The sequence below is a fragment of the Vombatus ursinus genome, unplaced genomic scaffold (genome assembly GCF_900497805.2).
Source record: "Vombatus ursinus unplaced genomic scaffold, bare-nosed wombat genome assembly UNPS02014799.1, whole genome shotgun sequence".
Taxonomy (NCBI): Eukaryota; Metazoa; Chordata; class Mammalia; order Diprotodontia; family Vombatidae; genus Vombatus; species Vombatus ursinus.
Genome location: NW_020954577.1, coordinates 1,303,177 through 1,326,969, shown reverse-complemented (window position 1 = coordinate 1,326,969; position 23,793 = coordinate 1,303,177). Strand labels below are relative to the sequence as shown.

At 43.9% G+C, this 23,793-nt stretch overlaps 1 protein-coding gene across 1 annotated transcript in view; it reads right to left on the bottom strand.

Moving 5' to 3' along the window:
• Positions 1–23,793, bottom strand: part of LOC114050410 (CKLF-like MARVEL transmembrane domain-containing protein 8) — a 60,905-nt gene that overhangs the window by 36,448 nt on the left and 664 nt on the right. The gene's annotated exons all lie outside the window — the stretch shown is intronic.

The following is a 23,793-nucleotide window of genomic DNA, read 5'->3' as shown; positions in this document are numbered from 1 at the left end:
GCTTTGCAAGAGTTCAGTACTTTTAAAAGCAGATGTTGCTGTTCAGACATTTTTCAGTTGTGTCTGACTCTCCATGACCCCATTTGGGGTTTTCTTGGCAAAGATTCTGGAGTGGTTTGCCATTTCTTTCTCCAGCTCATTTTACAGATGAGGAGACTGAGGCAAACAGGGTTTAGTGATTCGCCCAGAGTCACACAGCTAATAAGTGTCTGAAGTCAGATTTGAACTCAGGAAGATAAGTCTTTCTGACTCTAGGCCCCATGCTCTATGCCCTATGGAGTCACCTAGCTGCCCTTAAAAGCACATAGCTGTCCTCAAAGAGCTTCCATTCCAAAGGGGATAGAGAGAGAATAGTCTGCACTGAGTTAAGTAAATACAAAGTGATTTTGTGCTTTGTGGGCTGAGCTCTAACAATTGTGAGAATCGGCAAGTGGCACAGGAGCTTAGCACTTGAAGAAAGCCAGGAATACCTAATAGGTGAATGGGAGAAGAAAGAGCATTCAGAGCATGGGCACAGCCAAGGCAAAGGTTAGTAGGTAGGAAACAGAATATTGTATGTAGGGATTCCATCTTGGCAAGAATGGAGTAGAGTGTATAAGGGGGAATAACATGGAATATGCCTGGAAGGTAGGTAGGTCAGAGCTCAATTGTGAAAGCCTTTAAGTGACCCAAAAGAAGAGTGTGTATTTTACCTTCAAGGTAATAAGGAATACTTAGAGTTCTTGGGCAGGAAAGCCAAATAGTCAGACCTATGCTTTAGGAATATTAATTTTGGCAGCTGTGCGGAGCTTATAAATGAAGAGTAGCCCACACTTACATATATTGCAGACTAACCTAAATCATTACTTTTTCCCAGCAGTCCCATGGAGGAAGTAAAATATAAAACTGGTGCCAAGTTGAGTTAAGCTAAACACTGGGAGAACACCGGGCCTTGAGATCAAAACCCAAGAAATAGTTTATCTTGTAAAGGTTTGGAAGTTTTCTTACCACCCTCAATGCAAGGGTGAGAGTAGCTTGTGAGATCTGAGAAACAGAAAACCCTTTCAAAATTTCAGGCTCCACTGAAGCAAATCCTATACAACCGACATAACTAAAAACATTTTTGCTTTTAGACTGTAGCCATGGTTCTAGGATGAATGTGTTCCTTTCATTACCTTATAAATAATGACAGACAAAGATTTATGGCTTATGAAGCGTCTCTATGAATTGTCTGCTTTGACCCCCAACGGCAATCCAGTGAAGTTGGTAGTATAAATGTTGCCCCTGTCTTAAAGAGGAAGAAACCTAGTCTCAGAGTAACTTGCCCAAGATTTTGGAACAAGTAATGGAATTCAAACCCAGTTCTCTGATTCCAAAAACCAGTGTCTTTTTAGGGGATGCCATCCTGCAATGTCCATCAAAAAGTCAGCTAACATTTAGTAAGCACCTACTATGTGCCTGGCACTGTGCTAAGTACTTTATCACGTTTTGATGAGTAGGATGCTCTCAGAAAAACTTGGAAAGACTTGCACGGGCTGATACAAAGTGAAATGTGCTGTGTACAAAGTAACACCAACATTGTAAGATGATGAGCTGTGAAGGACTTAGCTGTTGTAAGCAATATAACAATCCATGACGACTCTGAAAGACTTAGGACGAAAAATGCTATCCACCTCGAGAAAGAACTGGCGGTGTCTGAACACAGCTTGAAGCAGACTTTTTTAAACTTTATTTTTCTTGGGTTTGTTGTTGTTTACTTATGTTTTCATTCACAACACGACTATTATGGAAATGTTTTGCATGACTACACATGTATAACCTATATCGAATTGCTTGCCTTCTCAACAGGGGTGGGGGATGGGAAGGGAAGAAGAGAGAGAATTTGGACCTGAAGGTTTTAAAAACGAATGTTAAAAATTGTTTTTACATGTAACTGGGGAAAATAAAAATAAAAAGATAGTTATATAATGAAAAAAACCTAGAAATCTCACTTGATCTTTGAGCTGTTCAGACAAAGTGAGGAAAGCCTTCAGTATGTTGGACAGACTCGTTGTGGTGAATCTATGGGAGACCATGGACAAGAGTCATGGTGGATGATAGGCAGGTATGGATGGGTTGTGATCTGCATTGTGGGAGGGTACCCCCAAATCTCTGACATCACAGATCCTTTTTATATGTTGATGTATGTATGTATTTTTATGTATTATGTATGCATGTTTCTATCCTTTCCATTTCTCCAGCATAATTCCTCATTTGCAATATCCTCCAGTCCACTCACACTTACAAAAATGTTTTTAATTACATTGGCAAGGTGGTCTATGTTAACCATGGTTTCATGGAAAGGTCCCAAGGCCACTAGTTTTTTCTTCCCTCCACATTTAATTTACCTGGTTCTCAACCAATGCCATAAACCCAAGGTTTTCAATTCATTCTACCACAAGAAGATGCTCAAACGTGTGAGACCCTGGAGTTCTAAAATACAAGCAGAAATATTTCTGCCCATTGGTTTTGTCAGACCTTTTATTTACAAGTCTGAGTCTCTCCCCCTAAGTCAATAGAACCCAAGATTTTCTCCAGGCTGCGTTTGAGAAGTTATTTGTCTAGCTGGCTGGCACTGCTGAGGGCCCCAGTGCTGGAGACTGAGACCAGGAACCGAGGCCTTGTCACCAAGCATGAAGAATTCTGCTTCATTTGCCTCATGTGTGTTCTCATTGATGTCTTAACCAAGCCAACACCAGGCACTTTCTAACAACTCTAGGCATCATATGCTGCTGACACGAGATAAATATTGGCTGGGGAGTCTGGGCGTAAGGAGTGGGAGTAAACAAAGCTACTTTTGTACAGGGGATGTGTGTACTCAGGAGAGTGCATAGATACCTGGGTGTTGGGGGAGCAGCCAAAGGGCACCCCAACACCTAGAAATTAATCAAAAGAATATTTGTTCAGCTGGATCGGAAAAATTCCAAGCTGGACTACACACACACACACACACACACACACACATGCATATACACACACGGGGTATCCTGCTACCAAATGCAGCTGGAGAATAAGGGGCCTTGCACATCCTTACATGGCAAGAGAGGGAAATCCTTTATGCAGCCAAGAATCTGCTTCTGCTCTAAATCCAAAGGCCCATTTTGGGTTCTCCCAAGCTGAGATGGAGGGAATAACCTTCCTTTTAGCTCTACTGCCACATCAAGGCTCTGTAGAAACCAGGCGGTGGGTGCCATTGGCTGTAGGGAGCCCTGGGAATTCCTTCAAGAGGCTCCCAGTGTACATAAATCCTCAGGCACGTTACATCAGCTGCCAAACTCCATGGTAAAAGGACCTTTGTGCCTTTGTGAACACGACTGCTTTTACTAGGATTTAGAGAAGAATTATAGGGAAGGCTTCAAAAAGAAGGGAAGAAAGTCTACTGAATGTCCACCCAGATTTGAGCAGCCCCTTTCTCCCATTTACTAAGAACCTTCACATACTAATACACTAAGTGGGAGCTATGAGTTGGGCCAATGATTCTGGGAGACAATTTGGTGTCTTGTAATAATTTAGCATTGATATAGCATTTTAAGGTTTCTGAAGTCCTTTATACCTTATCTGAACCAAGGTGCACAACATCCCTATGAGGTAGGTTCTAGAAATGTCATTGTACCCATTTTACAGATGAGGAAACTGAAGCTGACATTTTTCCAAACTATCAGTTATGACGAAGCTTAAGTCAATGAGCATCAGTAGCTTTCATTATCTCAGCTACATAAATACTCTTTTCAAAATTTTTACACACACTACTTTGTCAGAATAGGGAAGGTACGGCCTGGAAACTGCACTCCATCCTCTACATCCCCAAAGCAATATTTGTTGTTGTTGTTTAGTTGTTTTTCACATGTGTCTGACACATTGTGACCCCATTTGGGGTTTTCTTGGCAAAGGTACTGGGCTGGTTTGCCATTTCCTTCTCCAGTTCGTTTTACAGTTACGACCTGCCCAGGGTCACACAGCTAGTAAGTGTCTGAGGCTGGATTTGAACTCAGGCCTTCCGGACTCTAGGACCCCATTGCTCTATCCACTGTACCACCTAGCTTTTCCAAAGAAAATTCCAACCCAAAGAAAGTAAGTGAAGTTAAAAATTTCATTCACTGGAGCCAAGAGCTCTTTCTGAATCCCCCCTCTTTTAAAATGGGAAAGAGAAGAAGGGGGACCAGGAAACCATAGGAACACATTCTTCTGACCCTTTCTTTTTTTAAAAGAAATCCTTTTTTCTACTGAAAGCTGATGCTTTTTAATGAGCAGGAAGCACACCTTGTAAATGTTCATAAAACTCAACATTTGAGACCTGCTAACATTTCAAAGGGACCGCTGGGGGCGCCATAGTGCACAGAGCGCCAGCCCTGGACTCAGGAAGACCCATCTTTCTAAGTTCAAATCTGGTCTCAGACATTTATTAGCTGTGTGACCCTGGCCAAGTCACTTAACTCTGTTTGCCTCTGTTTCCTCACCTATAAAATGAGCTGGAGAAGGAAACGGCAAACCACTCCAGTATCTCTGCCAAAAAAAAACCCCAGTTGGGGTTGAGGAGAGTCATACATGGCTGAAACAACTCGATAACAAAATATCTGAAAATGAAGACATTCTCCAGTAGAAGACTTGGGGATTTTGCTGTGGTTCTAAACACAGTGACCACAAGCACCAGACAAAAGTGTTCCTCTGTGAGTGGTCTGAAGAGTATCACCTCATTCCCATCTTCCCACATGGGATCATTCCTCAGAGCTCCACCTATTTTGCAAATGAATGACAAGAAAGAGCGGTACCCTTCCCTGGGTACTGGAGGCGTCTGCCAACCAGCTTCCTATTCCAGCTAAACCACATGCCACAAGGCTTCCCACACACCTCCCGATTTAGGGACTCCAGGGAACTGCCAGTTTTTCTAAGATTTAGAAGATCTTTCCCTTAAATGCCAGTAAGCTTGTAATTAAGCCTTCTCCCAGATGAGGACGAAGAACAATAGAGAAAATTGTTATCTTGAGCCTTCAGAGCTTTGAATCCAAGTCTTTGTGATATAATATTAAGATCGTGAAAGCTGGATGACAGATTCCCCCAATACCCAGGGGTAGGCACCTCCTGACTGCCCAGGATCCTGATTTTTTGTTTTGTTAATGATGCCTTTATTGAGACAGATCCCGAACCCACAGGCTTTGCATATACACTCTTGAGATGGGGCTGAAAAAGCTCCTCACCGGGAATCCAACCTTTTGGAGGCCGGCCTCTCTGAACCAGGCCAGGCTGCCTTGCTGACTTCCCCTCCATCCATCTTATCTCCAACTCCTGGCTTTCTTTACGGCTCGGCTAATGTCTGACCTTTTGCAAGAAGCCTTCGCCCAACGCTCCTTAATCCTAGCGCCTCCCTGCTGACACTATCCCCGTCTAGCCAGTAGATGTCTTGTTTGTATCTCATCTCCCCTGTTAGACTGGGAGCTCCTTGAGGGCAGGGACTGGTTTTTAATTTGCCTTTCTTTGTATCCCCAGTGTTAAGCACATCACTTGGTGCATAGTAGGCACCTGATAAATGCTGGTTGACTGACTGAGTCGACTTGACCTTTCCTTTTGGAGGCAACACTGTATAGTGGATTGAATGCTGGATCGGGGGTCAAGAAAACCTGGGTTCAAATCCCACTTCTGACATTCATTGTGTGATCCTGGGAAAGCCACTTTTAACTACTTTTCTGTCCTTCAGTTTCCTCAATTGTAAAATGGGGATCATAATAGCCTCTCCCTCCCAGGGTTGTTGTGATGAGCAAATTAAATAAAGTCTAAAGTGACCCATATGTGTCAGTTATTATTATTAACCCAAACAGTTACAATAGTACAAAAGCCACATATGTGTCAGTTATCATTATTATCTCAAATAAACAGTAACAATATCTCATGTTACACTTTTAAAGGTTCTGCAAGGTGCTTAACATATTATCTCATTTGATCCTTATAGTAACCCTGGGAACTAGGTGCTGCTATTATTTTCATTTTACAGATGAGGAAACCGAGACTGAGAAAGGTTACATGTCCAGGGTCACACAGCTAGTAAGTGTCAGAAGTGGGATTTGGACCCCAGCCTTCTCGACTCGAACGTCACTCTGTCCTGCCATGCTGCCTCCATCTAAGATATGTTTAACAGGTGTCTACTTGGCATTGAGGTGCTCAGGGGATAGAGCACTGGGCTTTGGAATCACAAAGACTCGAGTTCAAATCCTGCTTCAGATATTTCGCTAGTCGTGTGATCCTAGGCAAGTCACTTAACTTCGCTCTCTCTGTGTCTCAGTTTCCTCATCTGTAAAATGGGGTGGTTGGACTTGATGGCTTCTGAGATTTCTTCTTGTCTTTAATTTTTTTTTCTTTGTAGGCAGTTGGGGTTAAGTGACTTGCCCAGAGTCACACAGCTCTGAGATTTCTTTTTGCTCTGAATTTATGATCCCATGAACCTCCATGCCAGATGAGACACAGCCATGCCCATGTGGAACTAGTCTAGCAGGGGGATAATATTAAAGTCAAGTCGACAGGCATTTATTAAGCACCTACTCTTTGCCAGACACTGTGCTAAGCCAAGGAATACAGAGATGACTGTTCTGCAATACACAATATTATACCACAAGTGCTATATTAAGTGCTGTGGCTGGTCCCGGGGGAAAGATGTCCCCAGGACACAGCAGCCCAGTCACCTAATTAAGGCTTCTGGTATTCACCTGGAACAGCCTTCATGAGGCTGGGGCCAACTCTCCAGCATGGGGAAGCATGGGAGTAAGGCTGGAGGGAAGGGGGCATTACAACCAGAAGTCAAAATGGTGAGAAATAATTGCACCTAAATCTCGGGATCTCAGAGAAGCAGCCAGGGACAATCATCTTTGCCAGGGACAAAGGGGAGCTTTTGACTACAAGCAAGCTCACATATAGCAATGTCATCACTAGATGGAGAGAGCCGGACATCACCTTCAAGAACCACAGGAAGACTGGCTGGTGACTCTCCCGAAGACCTGACCTGCTCTCTGACTCCCAGTGGGCAAACAGCCCATTGCTTCAGCACGGCAACCATCTACTTCTGGGAAATCCAAGCCTCCTCTGGTGGGTTACTACATAAAGGCCTTTTTCCCAGTGGCCATTATTTTATTCTCCCCAGGACTCAGGGAAGAGTGGACAATGGCTGGGTGGCTCCTGCCCTCTGCTGGCTAGACTCAAGGTCCATTCCACAAGCCTTGGTTCTCCGCACTTTCCTGAAGACAGATCATGGAATCACAGATTTACAACTGGGAGAACCCAGCTAGAAATGAGAAGTTCTCTAGTCCAATCCCCTCATTTTACAGATGAAGAAACTGAGGCCCAGAGAAGTTGAGAAATTTGCCCAGGGTCCCAGAGGCAGTAAATGACAGAGAGGGAATTCAAACCAAGTTCCTCTGGCTCCAAAACCAATACTCTTTCCATTGTAGTAGAAGCATCTCAAGAGCTCTATGGCAGAAATATCTTAGTTCGAGCCTGGGGTGCCCTATGTATTGGGATGAATAGGACAGACCTTACACCCACTTTTTATATTATGACTAGTTTCCAACTCTGTGTACTAAGTTCTAGTCACATGTAAAAACCACCTATTAGGGGATAAAACCCCAAAGATCATTAAACCTGAACTTCAACCAGTGACATACACAACAGTGTCAAAGTCTCTCGTTGTGTCAGTTTGAAAAAAGAAAAGAAATTGAAATGAGCCTTAAGGAAGCATTTGGGCCGTCTGGCTCCGAGTAATTAATCAATTAGTAGTAAGTCCTCACTTCCTGTCAAGGAAGCTGGCCTACCCCCAATACACATTCACCATGCTACACTCCTCCAGGAGCGCCTCAAAAATTGGATTTCCATGACGAAATATTCTGTTTCTATTCATTCATTCACTTCCCTATCAGTATGCCTTGTCTTATGCCAGAAAGCAGACACTGGCCTTAATTTAGTTATAAGAACCATACAAGGGGCTCACCCGCTGCCGAAATTAGGTTTCTGGTGGGGAGGGATCTTAGATTGAGGGCTAGAAAGAGCCCATGGGGCCACTGAGTTCAACCTCAGGACAGATTCCACTGTGTGGCCATGACTAATAAAAATAATAACAACGACAATGGTAACTAGAATTTAAATAGTGCTCTAAGCTTTGCAAAATACTTTACAAATATTATCTCATTTAATCTTCACAACAAACCTGGGAGATAGGTACTGTGTATGGTTTGCCCTTCAGTTTTCCAATAGGACCATGACATCAGGGAGGTGATGCCATGACATGCAAGTGAATTGGATTTAAGTGAGGGAGGGCTGTGCAAAGTCACCAGCCTCACTTTCTCCTCTGGAGCCATCTGGGTTCAGTGGCCAGATATAGATCAGGACAACTAGAGATGGCCCAGGATACAGTAGGGAGGTACAATTATCATTCCCATTGTACAGATAGGGAATGTGACAGTGAGAAAAGTTAAGTGACTAGACCAGGAAATGTCTGAGGCAGGTTTTGAACTCAGGTCTTCCTCATTCCTGGTCCAGCACTCTACCACATCACCTAGTTGAAATTTTATCTTTAAATATTAAATGTCCTTAAATGACAAATGCTGGAGGGGCTGTGGTAAAACAGGCATACTAGTGCCTTCTTGGTGGAACTGTGAATTGGTCAACCCTTCTAGAGAGCAATATGGAACCATACCTAGAAAGTGTATGCATCCCCTTTGATGCAGCTGTATTACTGCTGGATCTATACTGGAAGGAGATTAAAAGGGTTGCACATATGCAAAAATACTGGTAGCAGCTCCTTTCCTAGTAGCCCCAAATTGTAACAAAGGGGTTCCACCCATGGCTAAACAATTTATGGTATAAGAATACAATGGAATTCAATTGTGTTATAATAAATGATGAATTGGGAGTCTCAGGGCAACTGGCCTCTACGAACTCTAGGATTTGAAGAGAGGTGACCCAGACTAGAAGAACAATTTAAACAATGATCAACTCATAATGAAGAAAAACAACATTGAAGGGCTTTAAAACTCTGGTCAATGTGATGCCCAGCCACAGACCCAAAGGCTGAAGATGAGATTCCCACCACCTTTTGCCAGAAAGCTAATGGGCCCTAAAATGCAGAGTGAGACATACATTTTGGGATATGGCCAACCAGAGAATTTAACGGACTATGAATATTTGTAAGGAGGGCTTTGTTGCTAGTTTTTTAATCGTTCAATGGGGGAGGCCGTGGGAGAGAAGAATAATAAGTGCTTGCAAAAATAAATAAAATTTTAAAAGAGTTCCTTGACATTTGGTAGACCATAATCAAGTCTTTAAATTCCCTCAAAAACCCAGCCACCTAAAACACAGAAACAGAGAGCAGGTGCTCTGGTGCTTCAAACTCCAAAACTGCTGGAGAAATAGCTCATGTTTTCACTTTACTCTGAAGAGACCCAGTTTTGTTATTCATAACGTGGATTGAGTCAAAGCCTAGGGATGACAGGTGGACAGTTGGTGTGTTCCCCTGGCCCCATCACAATGCCAGGAGAAACAGAGGAAGCCTTCCAGAGTTTTGGGCACAATTTCTGTGGCAAACCTGAGAGAACATACAGTCTAGGCAGCCCTGAATGGGCTGACATCTGCCTTGTTGGAGGAAACATGCTCAAAGGTGAGCTCAGAGAGCCATTGGAGTGTTTGAGTATGAGAAGCAAGATGGTATAATGGAAAGGCCATGGGATTTGGAGTTGGTATACCTAGATTCAAAGCCCAGCTCTGCTACATACTGTCTGTGTGACCTTGGGGATGTCACTTAATCTCTATTTGCCACAGTTTCCTGAACTGTAAAATAGAGATAATAACAGCATCTCCCTCGAATGGTTGTTGTGAGATCAAATGAGATAATTGTAAAAAATGCATAACACAGGGCCCGGCATATAGTAGACATCTTATAAATGCTTAGTCCCTCCCCTCTCTGGGCCTCATTTTCTTCATCTCTAAAATGAGGGGGTTGGACTCAAAGATCTCCAGGGTTCCCTCCTTCTTTAAATGTGTGAGTCTATTAAGCACTGATGCAGCAGCATTGATACAGACCATTCATCCGACATTTCTGGGCCTCAGTTTCATTATTTGTAAAATGGGAAGGAAGGCTGGAAGCAAGGAGACCAATTAGAGCTGAAACCTAGGCTCCTAGCACCAACAATCTTGCAGGGCGGAAATCTGCTTGGACGCCAGTAAAAGTGTTTGCCAAATGAACTCAGAGCCCAGAGCTCTGAGCTGAGGTTGGTCAATTATTTTTAAGCACCTTGGCGTTTAAACAATGAATATAATAGTTAATCCTCTCTTCCTTGAGGCATTTACAAGATTCTCAAAGAAACAGCGGGGCTTCCCTTTCCCTTTTCAGCAGGAGCCATAGGTTGCTTGAAAATAACAACAGTAGGCTTGGTGAATGATGCAGACGTCCCGCTAGGTCCCTGCTCCACCACAATGTGGTGAATGATAGAAATGACTAACTTTGTGAGTAATATATTAATCACCTTTGAGGTCCTGGAAGACTCTCCATGCTTCTTGCCTTATTCAAAGTCCAGCTCTTTGCCCATCTCTCCTAGGAAACCTTAGTGGAAGGCTCCAGCTCTTGCTTGTCAAAACCACACACAACATAACATTAGATCATCGAGGTCATCTCTCAAACCCACTGAAATGATAAGTCAGAGACCATGGGTTCGCCACTAAGCTCTATGAGCTCTGTGATCCTGGGCAAGTCACATTCCACTTCTGGGACTCAGTTTCTTCATCTATGAAATGGGCACATTTACTCACATGACCTACCTAATAGGATAATTGGGAAGAAAATACTTTGTAAACCTTAATGAATTATAGAAAATTGCTACAAATCATTGCCATGATTTGTACTGGTCACTGGGACTCTACACAGAGCAACGGGATGGATGGTGAAGTGGACCCCCCTTCCTCAAGTGTCAAATTCAAACTTCTATTCAGTATTTAATGTTGTTCACAATCTGGCTCCAGCCTCTCCATCTAGACTGATTCCACATAACCCTCACTTACATGGTCTCACCTCCACTCAAGCTAGCTGTTCCCTAAACATTTCCGGAATGTTCTAGAGCCCATCTAGTCCCACCCCCCTCTTTTGAAAGATAGGGAAACTGAGGCCCAGTTTAAGCGAACTGCCCAAGGTCACTTAAAGCAGAGGCAAGTGCTGTCATCCTGCTTTAAGACATGGAATACAACAGTCAGAAGAACTGAAGATGGTGACCACAGTCATGGGCCATGGAGAGACAGCTTCGGCTGTAACATCTGACCTATGAAGAACTCCATGGAGACTTGGAGCAAAGGATGCTATCAGAGAAATGTATGAAAGAAAAAGGAGACGGGCTGATCGTGTGGCGAGGCTGACAGAGAGTGGGCAGACCAAGAGATCTGCTGGTGTCCTTGTGACAACTGGGGAAACCGAGGCAGGCCTCCACCATGGTGCAGGGAACTGATGGGAGGATAGAGAGGAGAGCTGCCCAAGACGCCACCTGCATCACCGGATGGCACATTCACATGGAGGGGATCATGGGTCCATTTGAGCATCTGAGTTGGGCTCAAAGCTCATTCTATCAGGATTCAAGGTAATTATCCCCATTTGGGACTGGGAGCTCGAGACAATGACAGGCTCTGTGGGAGGCAAAGGCACACCCTCCCTGGCTGCAGACAATCAGAGGCCAAGGCATGTTGAAATTCAATTCCAACTGGCAAACACCTATTAAGCATCCATTCTGAAACAACCAGAGCACTTCTGGTGTGGTTCGAGGAAGTCACAAGATCCTGAATGGCTCTATGGGATGCTGGGACTGAGGAGTTTGGAGAGAAATAGATGGTGGGTCTTCTATCCTGGCCAGAGGGAAGGGGACCCAAACCAGAGGATAGGAACCCCACAGATGACCTGGGCAGACTTGGGAAAGAAAGGGCCCTAGGAAAGAAGAGGCCAACCACTCAAAACTGAACCTCCCAGCAGCAAAATTCCCAGCTTTTCTTTCCTAAAAGGTACCCTTTCTAGATCTACACAGATAGCAGATTCCTTTGTTTTTTACTGTGACTGGCCTGAGATCTGGAGATTAGGAAGAGCTGATGGACAGATGGAGAGGCAGGGATGGACAAGAAAAGCTACTGTCCCATCAGTGGAGCATGTGCTTATTAGGGAACAGAGAAAAAGACCACCGAGCCTGGACTGGCTGCCCATTCCTAGACTGGGGCTGTTTCTTCACAAGCTTATCCCTTAATTAGCATCTTCCTTGCTCTGACTGCATACATTCCAATGTTCTTCTCACCTCCCTTTGATTTTCCCATGTAGGAAAGTATCCTGGGGTGGGACTGGCAAACAGACACACATGTGCTGCTCATATCATTCAGCTGTTTTTGTCACTGGGTCATAGATTGAGAGGCATTGGAGAGAACTGTAGATTATCTTGGCAACTTCCTCATTTTCAAGCTGAGGAAGTTTGGCCCAAAGTGAGGAAGGGGCGGGGCCCAAAGTCACATGAGCACTAAGGCCAGGAAGGGATTTAAAGCTAGGTCTTCTGACTCCAAATTTCACACTCATTACCCTGTGTTATTTTATTGGTTTTCCAGCCGCCATGATAATACCATCATAGGTTTGATTGACACTTAGCTATTGCCCAGCCACCTCAACGTCCATGTTGCTTGTCAATGACCCTTGCATCAAGCCTGTGAGGTCAGCAGAGCCCATGTGGTTATCCCCATTCTACAGACCCAGGATTAGAATTTCTTCTGACATCTCATCCAGTGACCATTTTAACATGAAGTTCTTTGGCCTGGGCGAGGAGGCGATCATCCTAATGTCTGATCCATGCTAGAAAAAATGCTGGATCTGGAGTCAAAGGACTCAGGTTCAAACCCTAGCTCTGCCATTATCACTTGTGGAACTGTTACCTTGGACAAGCTACTTATTATGTCAGTGCCTAAGTTTCTTTTGTAAGATGAGATGTGTGGACTACATGAGCTCCAGGGCCCCCCCCCCCCCCCCAGCTCTAATGCTATGATCCTAAGACCAGGATGCTTTGTCACAGCTTAGCATTGAGGTTCCAGACCTGCAGAACTGAGAACCCACACTCAGAACATCCTGCAGGTCCTACCCCCACCATCAACCAATCCCCCATCACCAAAGGCCGCACTCCCTGCTCAGGGTGGCCATTCTTAGATGCATTGTACTGGGAAAGAAGAGAACACACTCTTTGAGCTTGGGTTTTTCCTAAAAGAGAATGCAAATGGTATACATTTATGCAAATGAGTGCCACCTGAATTCATGGAAAGAGTCCAGGAGGCTTCCTTACCGAACGAGTTTACCCAGGAAGGCAGCAACTCTTAGGTGAGAGAGGGGGCAGGGACATGTAGGAGGAGCCAGTGGGGAGAGAGAGTGAGAGAGAGAGTGAGAGTGAGTGTGTGTGTGTGTGTGTGTGTGTATGACTGGGGGGAGGGAGGAGAGTTAGAAAAAGAGGGAGAGTGTATGTGTGTGTGTGTACATGTGTGTATGAGAAAGAGAGGGAGAAGAAAGAAAGTGTGTATGTAAGAGAGTATGTATGTGAAAGAGAAGAGAGTGTTTATATGTGTATATGTGTGTTTGTGCGTGTGTGAGACAAGAAAGTATGTATGTGAGAAAGTATGTGTGTATAAGAGAATAGAGAGAATGTGTGTGTATATGTGTGTGAGAAAAAGATAAAAGGAGTGTGTATTGTGTGTGTGTGTGAGAGAGAGAAGAGAGAATGTGTGTGTATATATGTATATGTGAAGGAGTATGTATGTGTGACAAAGTGTGTGTATGCATATGTATAAGAGAGAGAAGAGTGTGAGAGTGAGAGAAGAGAGAGTGTGTATATGTGTGTGAGAGAGGGTATTGTGTATAAGTGTATATGTGTGTGCATGTAAGAGAGAAAAGGAAAGTGTGTGTGTGAGAGAGTATTTGTGAGATAGTATGTGTGTATGTGTGTGATAGAGAAGAGAGTGTATGTGTGAGGGAAAAATAGAATGTGTGTATAAGAATGTATATATGTGTGAGAGAAAAAGAAGAGAGAGTACATGTGTGAGTGTGTATGTATATGTGCGTGGAGTGTGTATGAGAAAGTATGTATGTATGTGTACGTGTGTGTGTGTGTGTGTGTGTGAGAGAGAGAGAGAGAGTCAGAGACAGAGAGAGGAAGAGAGAGAGAAAGAGAGAGAGAAAGAGAGGAAGGAATAAGAAGTGTAAATGCAGCAGCTGGAGCCCTGAGGGGGCTGAGGCCACAGCAGGGATTCTGCCAGGAAGCCGGAATGACTTGGAAGAAGAATTTTAGTTCAGGGAGACCTTCCTTGTGTCTATGATTTTTTTTTTTCAGAGTCTCAGTGTTGTCCTCCAAGAAATGTGGCTCCGAGATCCCTCTTCTCTTTAAAACCAGCACCCTATGATCTTGGGCAAGTGACCCAAGTTCTCTGGGTCTCAGTTTCTTCTTCATAAAATGAAGAGGGTTAGATGAGGTGGCCCCTAAGATCTCTCCCAGATCTCAATACACAAGGCTACAAACCCCTGTGTTCTCCTCTTGGGCAGAGTACCCATCTGAGGAGCCAGGGCAATTACTCTGTTAATGGTCAACCATGAAACTCTTTGGGAAAGGTATTACCAATGCAGGAGCACTGGGGTCTTCTAGTCAGAAGGGGCTGGTGCATTACATACTACAATCAACTTAATATCCCTTTCTACAGTCAATAGTGAAGACCTGACCACCAGTACCCACCAAGTTGTTACTTCCCCCTTTATCAAATGAGATAAAAATGTAAAGTACTTTGCAAACCTTAAAGTTCTATATAAATATTAGCTATTATTATTATTATCGTTATCATTTTGGAGAGAGATAGTCTCAACACAAGGAAGAACTGAGTTCAAATTTGTTTAAAATCCTGTCTCAAGATTGCCCGCCTGTGAATGTGGCGCCTTGTTATCTCTGGTCTGCCAACATCCAATAAACCAATATGGCACAGTGTTGGGAAGCTGAAATCTAGGAACGGCTGTGGAGTGCCGCAGCTGCTTGTGATCACAATTTGAAAGATGGATGGAAGAGAGGACTCAGAGGTTAAACACAAAAGAGTCACTGACCTCAAAGAACTTACCTTCTGCTGGGATTATCATTCTGTAAATGAAGTCTATCATCTGGTAGGAAATAGAGATACAATTGTTATATCATGATAGTGCCGGCTATCTCCAAGGAGATCTCTCTGGCAAATGTCGCCTGGGGGAGAAGGGCTTTGTAAATCTGAAAGTGCTATGTAAACGTGAGCCATCATTATTCTAGAAACTATAGAAGCCAAAGTTTGGAAAACTGTTCCTTTAAACAAAAGTACATCCTAGTACTTCTTGTCTTTATAACAGCAGAGTATGATATATTTAAAGCTAGATGGGACATCAGAGGACATCTGATTCAACCTTTTCATTTACAGATGAGTAAACAGTGGGTCAGAAGGGGGTACTGAAGATAAGACCATATAAATGCTGGAGCTAGAATTTGAATCTTGTTTCTCTGACTTTAAACCCAAAATTACTGCCACTGCACCATGCCCATGGTAAAACAGCCCGACCTTCTGCAAGGTTATTTCAAATTGACTTAATTTTTGGTTTCTTCAGTGAAAGTCCTCAGATAACCTGTACTGAGAACCAAGGTCTAGTTTTTGAATCTGTTCGACCTCTTTTATCTTCATCCTGGACAATATATGTTTGGATTTGGAGATGAAAAGTAAAAACTATAATCATTACTACTATTTTTCTTTTAAAATGTGGCATTAAGATATTAATACTGTTAATAAAATATAAACTATTAGCAAAAAAAATTTCCTTGTTTTTCAGTCGTGTCTGACTCTTTGTGACTCCATTTGGGATTTTCTTGATAAAGATACTGGAGTGGTTTGCCATTTTACAAAGGAGAAAACTGAGGCAAACAGGATTAAGTGACTTGTCCAGGGTCACACAGCTAGTAGGTGTCTGATGCCAGACTTGAACTCAGGAGGATGAGTCTTCCTGAGTCCAGGCCAGATGCTCCAACCACTGAACCACCTTTCTCCCTTGTTTATAAGTCACAGGACCATAAATTTAGACTAGAAGAAACCAAAGAAACCATCTAGTTCTCCCTCCTTATTGATGAGAAAACTGAAGCCCAGAGAGGGAATGTGACAAACCAATCAATCATCAACAAACATTTATTAAGCACCTACAATGAGCCATCTATACAATGGGAGTATTTGAACCCCAGTCCCCAGTTATCCCATCCATAAAATGCAGAGGTTGAGCAAGGTGGCTTCTAAGATCTCTCCCAATTCTAGGTCTAGGATCCCAAAAGTCATTTGCCCTCCCTGGGCCTCAGTGTCCTCATCTGTAAAATGGAGGGGCTGCATCCTAGAAACCTCAAAGGTTTCTTATAGCTGTAGACGCCAAATCCAGAACCATCCCACTTCCGCTACAATGACGAGCTTGTAAAATGAGGGAATTATTTTAATTAACTCTGGGGGGAGAAACTTCCTTTGAATGCATTTACCTGTCAAATTGAGATGCTCCTTTAAAAAAAACAAAACAGGTCATTGCTGGCAGAGCCAATAGGGAAGCAGACTCTATCCTACTAGAATTGTAACTAGAACTATCCTAGTTAGAATTGGGAATCGGTGCAATCCTTCTATACCTTAATCTGGCCACAGTCCAGTAAATTATGAAACTGGCCAGTCCTTTGCCCCAGAGAGCCAGCTGCTAGGATGCAATAAAAAGGGAAGAAAGACCATAGCTATGCAAACAGACTCAGAAATCATTCATTGTCATAGTGGCAAACCAGAAGCAAACTTAACGTTCAGCAGGCGGAGAATGGCTGAACAAAGTGGGGTTTATGAATGTAACAACTCTAGGAAACAACATAAAAGAAGAAAATGCAGATAGATGAAGGTGTAGGGAACAAAGAATGTAGAACTAAATGGACAGTTCACCCATTGACAGTGTGGAAGTGTCATGGAGGGGCCCGCTAAGGAGGCTCCTGAGACCACGGGTAATATACCACGCCAGGTGCTGACGTTTGTGGAGGCTTCCAGAGTGTAGGATGGAGGAGCCCTTCTTTCCACCTCAGAGCAGGTAAACGTACACTCTGGTTCCTGTTCTTTTACTGAATGGTGATAAAAAGTATTTTAATTGGAGGCTAAATCAGACCTGAGTGGGCCTATAAAAGGAGAAGAAGACAATCTCTCCCTCTCTTCCCTGGCTTGGAAGGAAGAAGAAGTGCTGTGGACCTCTGGGTGGGAGAGGGTCATCAGCCTTCTCTCTTTTCCACCTTGACGCCATGTGGCCGTGAATACATGACACCTCTATTTCTTTTGTCTCCTGTGTTTATTCTTTTCTGATAGTAGGTGCCCTCATATTCATCATGTTATACATGATCTTTGAAATAAGTCACCAAAGACGTGGCAACTCCACAGATGAATCTGCTGGTAACCACAGCAGGTGAATCTATCAAGAAGTCAGAGCAACAGCTGCGACATCTGCTGACCTTGCCCATCAAGAAGCCAGTTCAGCTCATCAAGGCAGTGTTTGTGGCTACATCACACTCATGAAAGAATTTGGTGGAGACACAGAAAAAGGACTTCCAGGAAAACTGGAAAGCAGTTGGTCAAAACAGAGATTTAGGCTGGCTCCTGTAATTGTATAACACAATAAATTTCAAATAAGTAAGCAAACTTGTCCCCCAAACTTGTACTGCCGCTCTCACCCTGAACTTCTGATTGGTGAGAATTTGCCATATCTATTCTGACCCAGACCTACCACACACACCTCATGCCTGACACAGAGAAAGCACTAAATAAATGCTTTTTCATTCATTCAATTACTCATTCCTTAAATACAAAAAGTAAGCCCTTCCCCCCAAAATAGAAGAGAATGGGGATTTATATCTTTTAAGGCACTAGATAGAGGAAAAATATTTAATAAGCAGACATGAGATCAGAGGTTATAAAAGTCAAACTAGACGCTATAATACATAATGCAAGTTTTTGCATGAACAAAATCAATGCATATAGAATAAGAAAAAAGTCATGGATTGAGGGGGAGGGAGGAATCTTTGTATCAAATACTCAGTGGTATTAATATCTTAACATAATTTGTCCCCAAAGAAATGAGGAAGTGCCATTCACTCTTTTTTTGCAGAGGTAGAAGACTGTCAGATTCAGCTAATGTGTTGGTTAGTTTAGTCATAATGCTTTTTTCCTTCTTTCTTTTTTATTCTTTATTAAAAGAGCTAGTTTTCCAGGTAGGGGAGAAAGGAAGAATGTAGTTGGCAACAATGTGCTGTCAGTCCTATTTCCTGTGCCTTTGCTCAACTGTTTTTAATAGGGAGGTATTATTACGAAGAGGTTGTTTGTTGGGAAGTGACTGATGTGTCATTCCACAGTTCTAGTTGCTGGTAGAGAATTTGTGGAGTGTGGCTCCAGAAGAGTTTTCTATCAGGTTGGTTGCCACTGTGAGCGCCAACACTGGATGCCTGTATTTCTTGTTAGTGTGGCTCTGGGGTTCCAAAACCATTTCCTTCTAGAAAGGAATAACGGAAACCACTCTCGGCCAGAATACAACAACCCTGATGGAGACAGAATAGGAGAGGTCAAGGCTGTTGTTTATCCTTCATTTTCGAAGAGGACCAATGACATCATGGGGTGATGTCTTGACTTCTGCATGAAACTGCTTCACTTAAATCCAAATCCAAGAGGTAAGGGAAAAGAAGGAGAAATCTCTCAGAGGAAAATGCCGCAACTGGAGAAGCCAAGCCACCATAGTGACCTTAATAACAAGCATCCTTAACATTGTATCTTCAAAAGAACCCAGGAGTCCCACCAGAGGTACAAACCAAGTGTTCATGCCATATCTGTCGTGTGCTCAACCACTTGCTTTTCTTTTTCGTAATCTACAAGCAATGCATCCCAAGAGACATTTGTACAGAGTTTTAAAGTCTTCAGTGTTTTACACAGATTATCTCATTTAATCCTCACAACAACCCTGCCAGGTAAGTGCTATAGATATTAATGCCCCATTTTGCTTTACTGATGAGGAGACTTCAGCTAAGAAAGTTTACTTGCCTGTTCAGGGCAACTTAGGTCTGAGGTAGGATTTGAACCCAAGTATTCTTGACTCCAAGGGAGGCATTTTGTTTGCTATGACATGCTGACAAATACAATCGGATCTTGTGTTTCTGCCCAACAGAGTCAACTGTGTGATTGCGACAATGTGGTCTGCTCAATAACTGGGGGCGTGATGGATGCCCATCAGTCAGTCGGCTGAACTACGTGCCAGCACAGCACTAAGTGCTGGGGATACAAAGAAAGGCAAAAAATGCCATCCCTGCTATTCTTCCCATTTCACAGAAGGTCTGAGCCACAGATCACATGGAAAGGAACCCGGGTCCTTAGGGGGCAAGGACAAAGCAAATGGTAAACACATCATCTTTCATGCCACTTCCACTAATAAAAACATCAGTTTCTGAGGTTCTACCATTTGAGGCAGTTTCCTTAGCTGTGAAATGGGAACAATACCAGAACTATTTATCTCATGGGGTTATTGTAAAGAAAGTTCTCCCAGCCTAGAAGTTATCATTAGTATACTTTGCTCTCTCTCCTTCAAAGATCCATCATAGCTACTAAAGGCCATGATCGCTTTCATCACAGGGTAGGTGGAAAGTGAGCAGCATGAGACAGGAGGAGCTTTGCATTCCAGGGGAGAGCCCTGCCAACCTCATTTGTAATCCCTGGGATCCACTAAGAAAATGCTGACATGGGCAGAACCCGCCCTGGACGGATTCAGGGCTTGTGACTAAGGAGAACCCAGGGCAAGTCAATGTTGTGACCTCCCCACCGACATCTACATATAGGTGAAATCACGTGTAAGTAAAGAGCAAAGGCAGCCCTGACCACAGGAGGGGGACCTCATCAGAGGGTCACAGATTTAGGGCTGTATGGATTGAGTCCAATAGGGCAGCTGGGTGGTGCAGTGTATAGAGCACTGGGCCTGGAGTCAGGAAGACCCAAGGTCAAATCTGGCCTCAGATACTTACTAGCTGAGTGACCCTGAGCAAGTCACTTAAGCCCGTCTGCCTCAGTTTCCTCATCTGTCAAATGAGCTGGAGAAGGAAATGGCATACCCCTCTAGGATCTTTGCCAAGAAAACCCCAAACGGGGTCATGAAGAGTTGGACACGAGTAAATAACGACAAATGGCTTAGTCCATTAGAGGAAGAAACCGAGGTCCAGAGAAGTGATAAGACTCAGGATCATAGCTGGAGAGGCCATCCAGCCCACAGGTGTCAAACACAGAACCAGATTAAAATGTCATTGGGAAATATTTAACAAAAATTAGTAAAAATGCATGATGTTAATGTCATTACATTTTAAAACTAAGTTATTCTGCAGCTGCAGGGATTCTTATTATGGATTAATAGCTCTATTTCTTAAGTTTGGTACCATGGAGTCCACCCTCTTCATTTTACAGAATGAGAAACTGAGGCCCAGAAAGATCCTAACATCACAGATTTCGAGTTGGAAGGAACCTGGAAGTCGCCTAGTCCAAAATTTTCATTTTACAGAGTGAGAAACAAGGTTCAGAAAGCCGGGTTGCCTTGCTCAGGGGTCACACACCTACTAAGTGGCAGATTCAGGCTCAACCAGAGAAATTGAAGGGAACCCAGGAACAAAGGAGGCAGGGTCACTTCTCAGCTAGTGACATGCAACAGTGAAGCCTGAGCCATTACTGTGTATACAGAGGCTGCAGCAGCCTCCTTCTAGAATTACAGGACCACAGAGGCCATCCCATGCCCTCCCACACCAGCCCAGGGAACAGGTCGAGTGGGCCTCTTGCTGGCCAGAGCCTTAAGCATTTTTCCCAATTAGCCACAACAATTGACATTTAGATCACACTTTAAGGCCCGCAAAACACTTTACTCACATTATCTTGTTTGGGCCTCAAAACAACCCTCGGAGGTGGGCATTCTGAGCGGTCAGCATCCCCATAAGGGGATACTAAATAATAAGATAAGGAAATGGAGTCTCAGAGAAGTTAAGTGATTTGGCAGGGGTCACACAGCTAGGAAAGTATCAGGAGTGCAATTTGAACCCAGGTCTTTCTTATTCCAGATCACACTGCTTTCTCAAGTCCTATCAAGCTTCTTGGACTCCAGAACTATGATCCTATATCTCTCATTACTTTAGTCAGCATCAGCTTTCTCCTCTTTAAAATGAGGAGACTAACCTCTTAAAATCCCTTCTCTGGAGTCAGGAAGACCTGAGTTCAAATTTGTGTTCAGACGCTTACTAGCTGAATGACCTCAGGTAAGTCACTCAACCTCTGTTAAAACTGAGGAAGCTCAGTGTTCCTCAACTATAAAATGGGGGATAATAATAGCACCTACCTCACAAGGTTGTAAAGATCAAATGAGATGATATTTGTAAAGTGTTTAGTGCCTGGTATGCAGCAGGTGCTACATAAATGTTTATTCTATTCCCCTTTCCTCTTGTAGTTTTAGATCTAGGATACTAAGTCTCATCAGCCCCTGGATCTCAGTTTTCTGTTCTGTAAAGTGAGAAGGTTAGACTAAGTCATCTGCAAGGTCTTATCCAGTCTATATCTGGCGCCACATGGAGATGACGACCACAGTTTGCACCAACGGAACGTAAACTCTTGTAGGTTCTGTCACGCTGACAAAGTTGCTAGTATGTGCCCAGTGACTGCACAGTGACCGCCAATGTCTGTCCTCCAAGGGCTAAGGAGAAGCTCCTGACCAGGGACTGCAGGGGGTAAGTTTTTCTGCCTCTGGCCAGTCTCCCCAAGCTGGAGAAGAACTGTTATCTGTGTTGAGTGAGGGGAGTGGTCACACATTCGTGCAATGCCAGACCCTAACAGCATTGCCTTCCGTGCCCTCCCTTTTCAGCCTCCCACCCCAAGGGCCACCAGCTACACTCTTCAAAGCACTTTATTGCTTCTTTCATCACTCTCTTTCCTGTTCACAAGCTGTATCTCTCCGATAGAGTGTAAATTCCCTGAGGGCTAGGGCCATTTCACGTCTGCCTTTATATCCCCAGCGCTAAACACAGTCATCGCTTGGCAAGTAATGTTTGTTGAACACTGAGTAGGTTTGTTGAATTGAACAACCCCAGGAGGCTGTCGTGGCAGTTAGTTCGCTTACCAGTTTAGACATGAAAAGTGCCTTGTTAAAAGTCACATTGAGCACCGGGAAAGAGACAAAGATCTGGAAGACCCTATCCTCACAGTACTTATTAGAGGCTTGTTGACTGACTAGAGGACCTTCTATTCCAGCAGAGGAGATAAGCAGCGTGAGTGTATAAGAGAATTGGGAGAGAAAGTTTTATTTTTAATGTTAATAACCCCCATCATCCACAAAGTAGAATAGAGGCTAAGGGCGTCTAACCAGACATTCACTTATCCCATACTTACTTAGGCCTCACTCCATACAAGAAAATTGCCAAGAGGAAGCTCTACATTTCCTTATCTTTCCAACTTACCTTATAATGAAACAAGAAGCCTCCTCCAGAAGGTCATTCCTGATTAACCTTCCCCAGCTCTGACCACTTTCATATCCTATACAGTACATACACCGTGGGCCATTCACACTTGTTGACATTACTATGTATGATTTAAGTCACTGTGGTTTTGCTCCTGTTTATTTTTCTGCCCCTCCCTGAAAGCACTGACGAGTTCTTCCATTTATATGGCATCTGCGATCCCTCACAGTCCTCCACACTAAGTAGACACCTAAAAGTATAGTCTGGTAGTCAAAACTTCTTAACACCTGCCTAAAAAACAAACAAACAAACAAAAACCAACCTGAATTCCCAGACCCTCAATCCTCAACACCATAAGGCCGGTTAAGTAAGCAAAGCAAAACTCAAGTCGAAAACGTGGGTGGAGATCTGGAAGGACTGTTGGAAATCATGTAGAACAATCCTCGAATCTTTTCAGATGAGGAAACTGAGGCCCAGAGACTAGGTGATTTACCCAAGGTCTCAAAGCAGCAGTGCTGGGACGGAAGCCAAAGCCCATTCACTCCAAACATGTTGCTATTTCCATGAACCCACATGGCCAAGCAAACGGGACTTTCTCTCATCCTCGGTGACACTTCCACGATTCTGAACCATGGCATACTAATCACAAGGTAACAAACCAAGCCCTTTTATTAGCCCCAAATCATGCATCCTCCCTAGAGATCCGGGAGTCTTTCCTGCCCGGGTGAATTCTTGTCCAAGGTTGGTTCTTGTCAGTGTCCTGGGCAAAGGACGAACCCAACAGCCAGATTCACGAACGGAGCCATAGCTTCTAGACTCCGGGGTAGGAAGTGCTCAAGGATCTGCGAGCCTCTGTGTCTTTCCCTCCCCCACCCCAGGGGCTGCTGGGGACCACTGAGCATGCAGTATGTCTGATAGGTAACATATATGTACTTAGTGAGTTAAGATCTACAAAGCGTTTTACATATGTTACCTCAGCTGGTTCAATCCCACCTCCACAAAGGGGAAAGGGGGGCCCAGAGAGGGGAGGAGACTTGGGCAGGGTCACACAGGTGCTAAGCCAGGTTCTCTGAACCCCAATCTCCAGGGCTCTTCCCTGATCTTAGCCCACTGTGCACGGGCGCCAAAGCTGGAGAGGCGAGCTCGAGTTCAGTTCTCCCCTTCACACCTCCCTAAGTCAGTCCTCTTTCAGGGAGGGGCTGGATCGAGAGAATTTAAGTGGGGTCCCGGAAAGCCC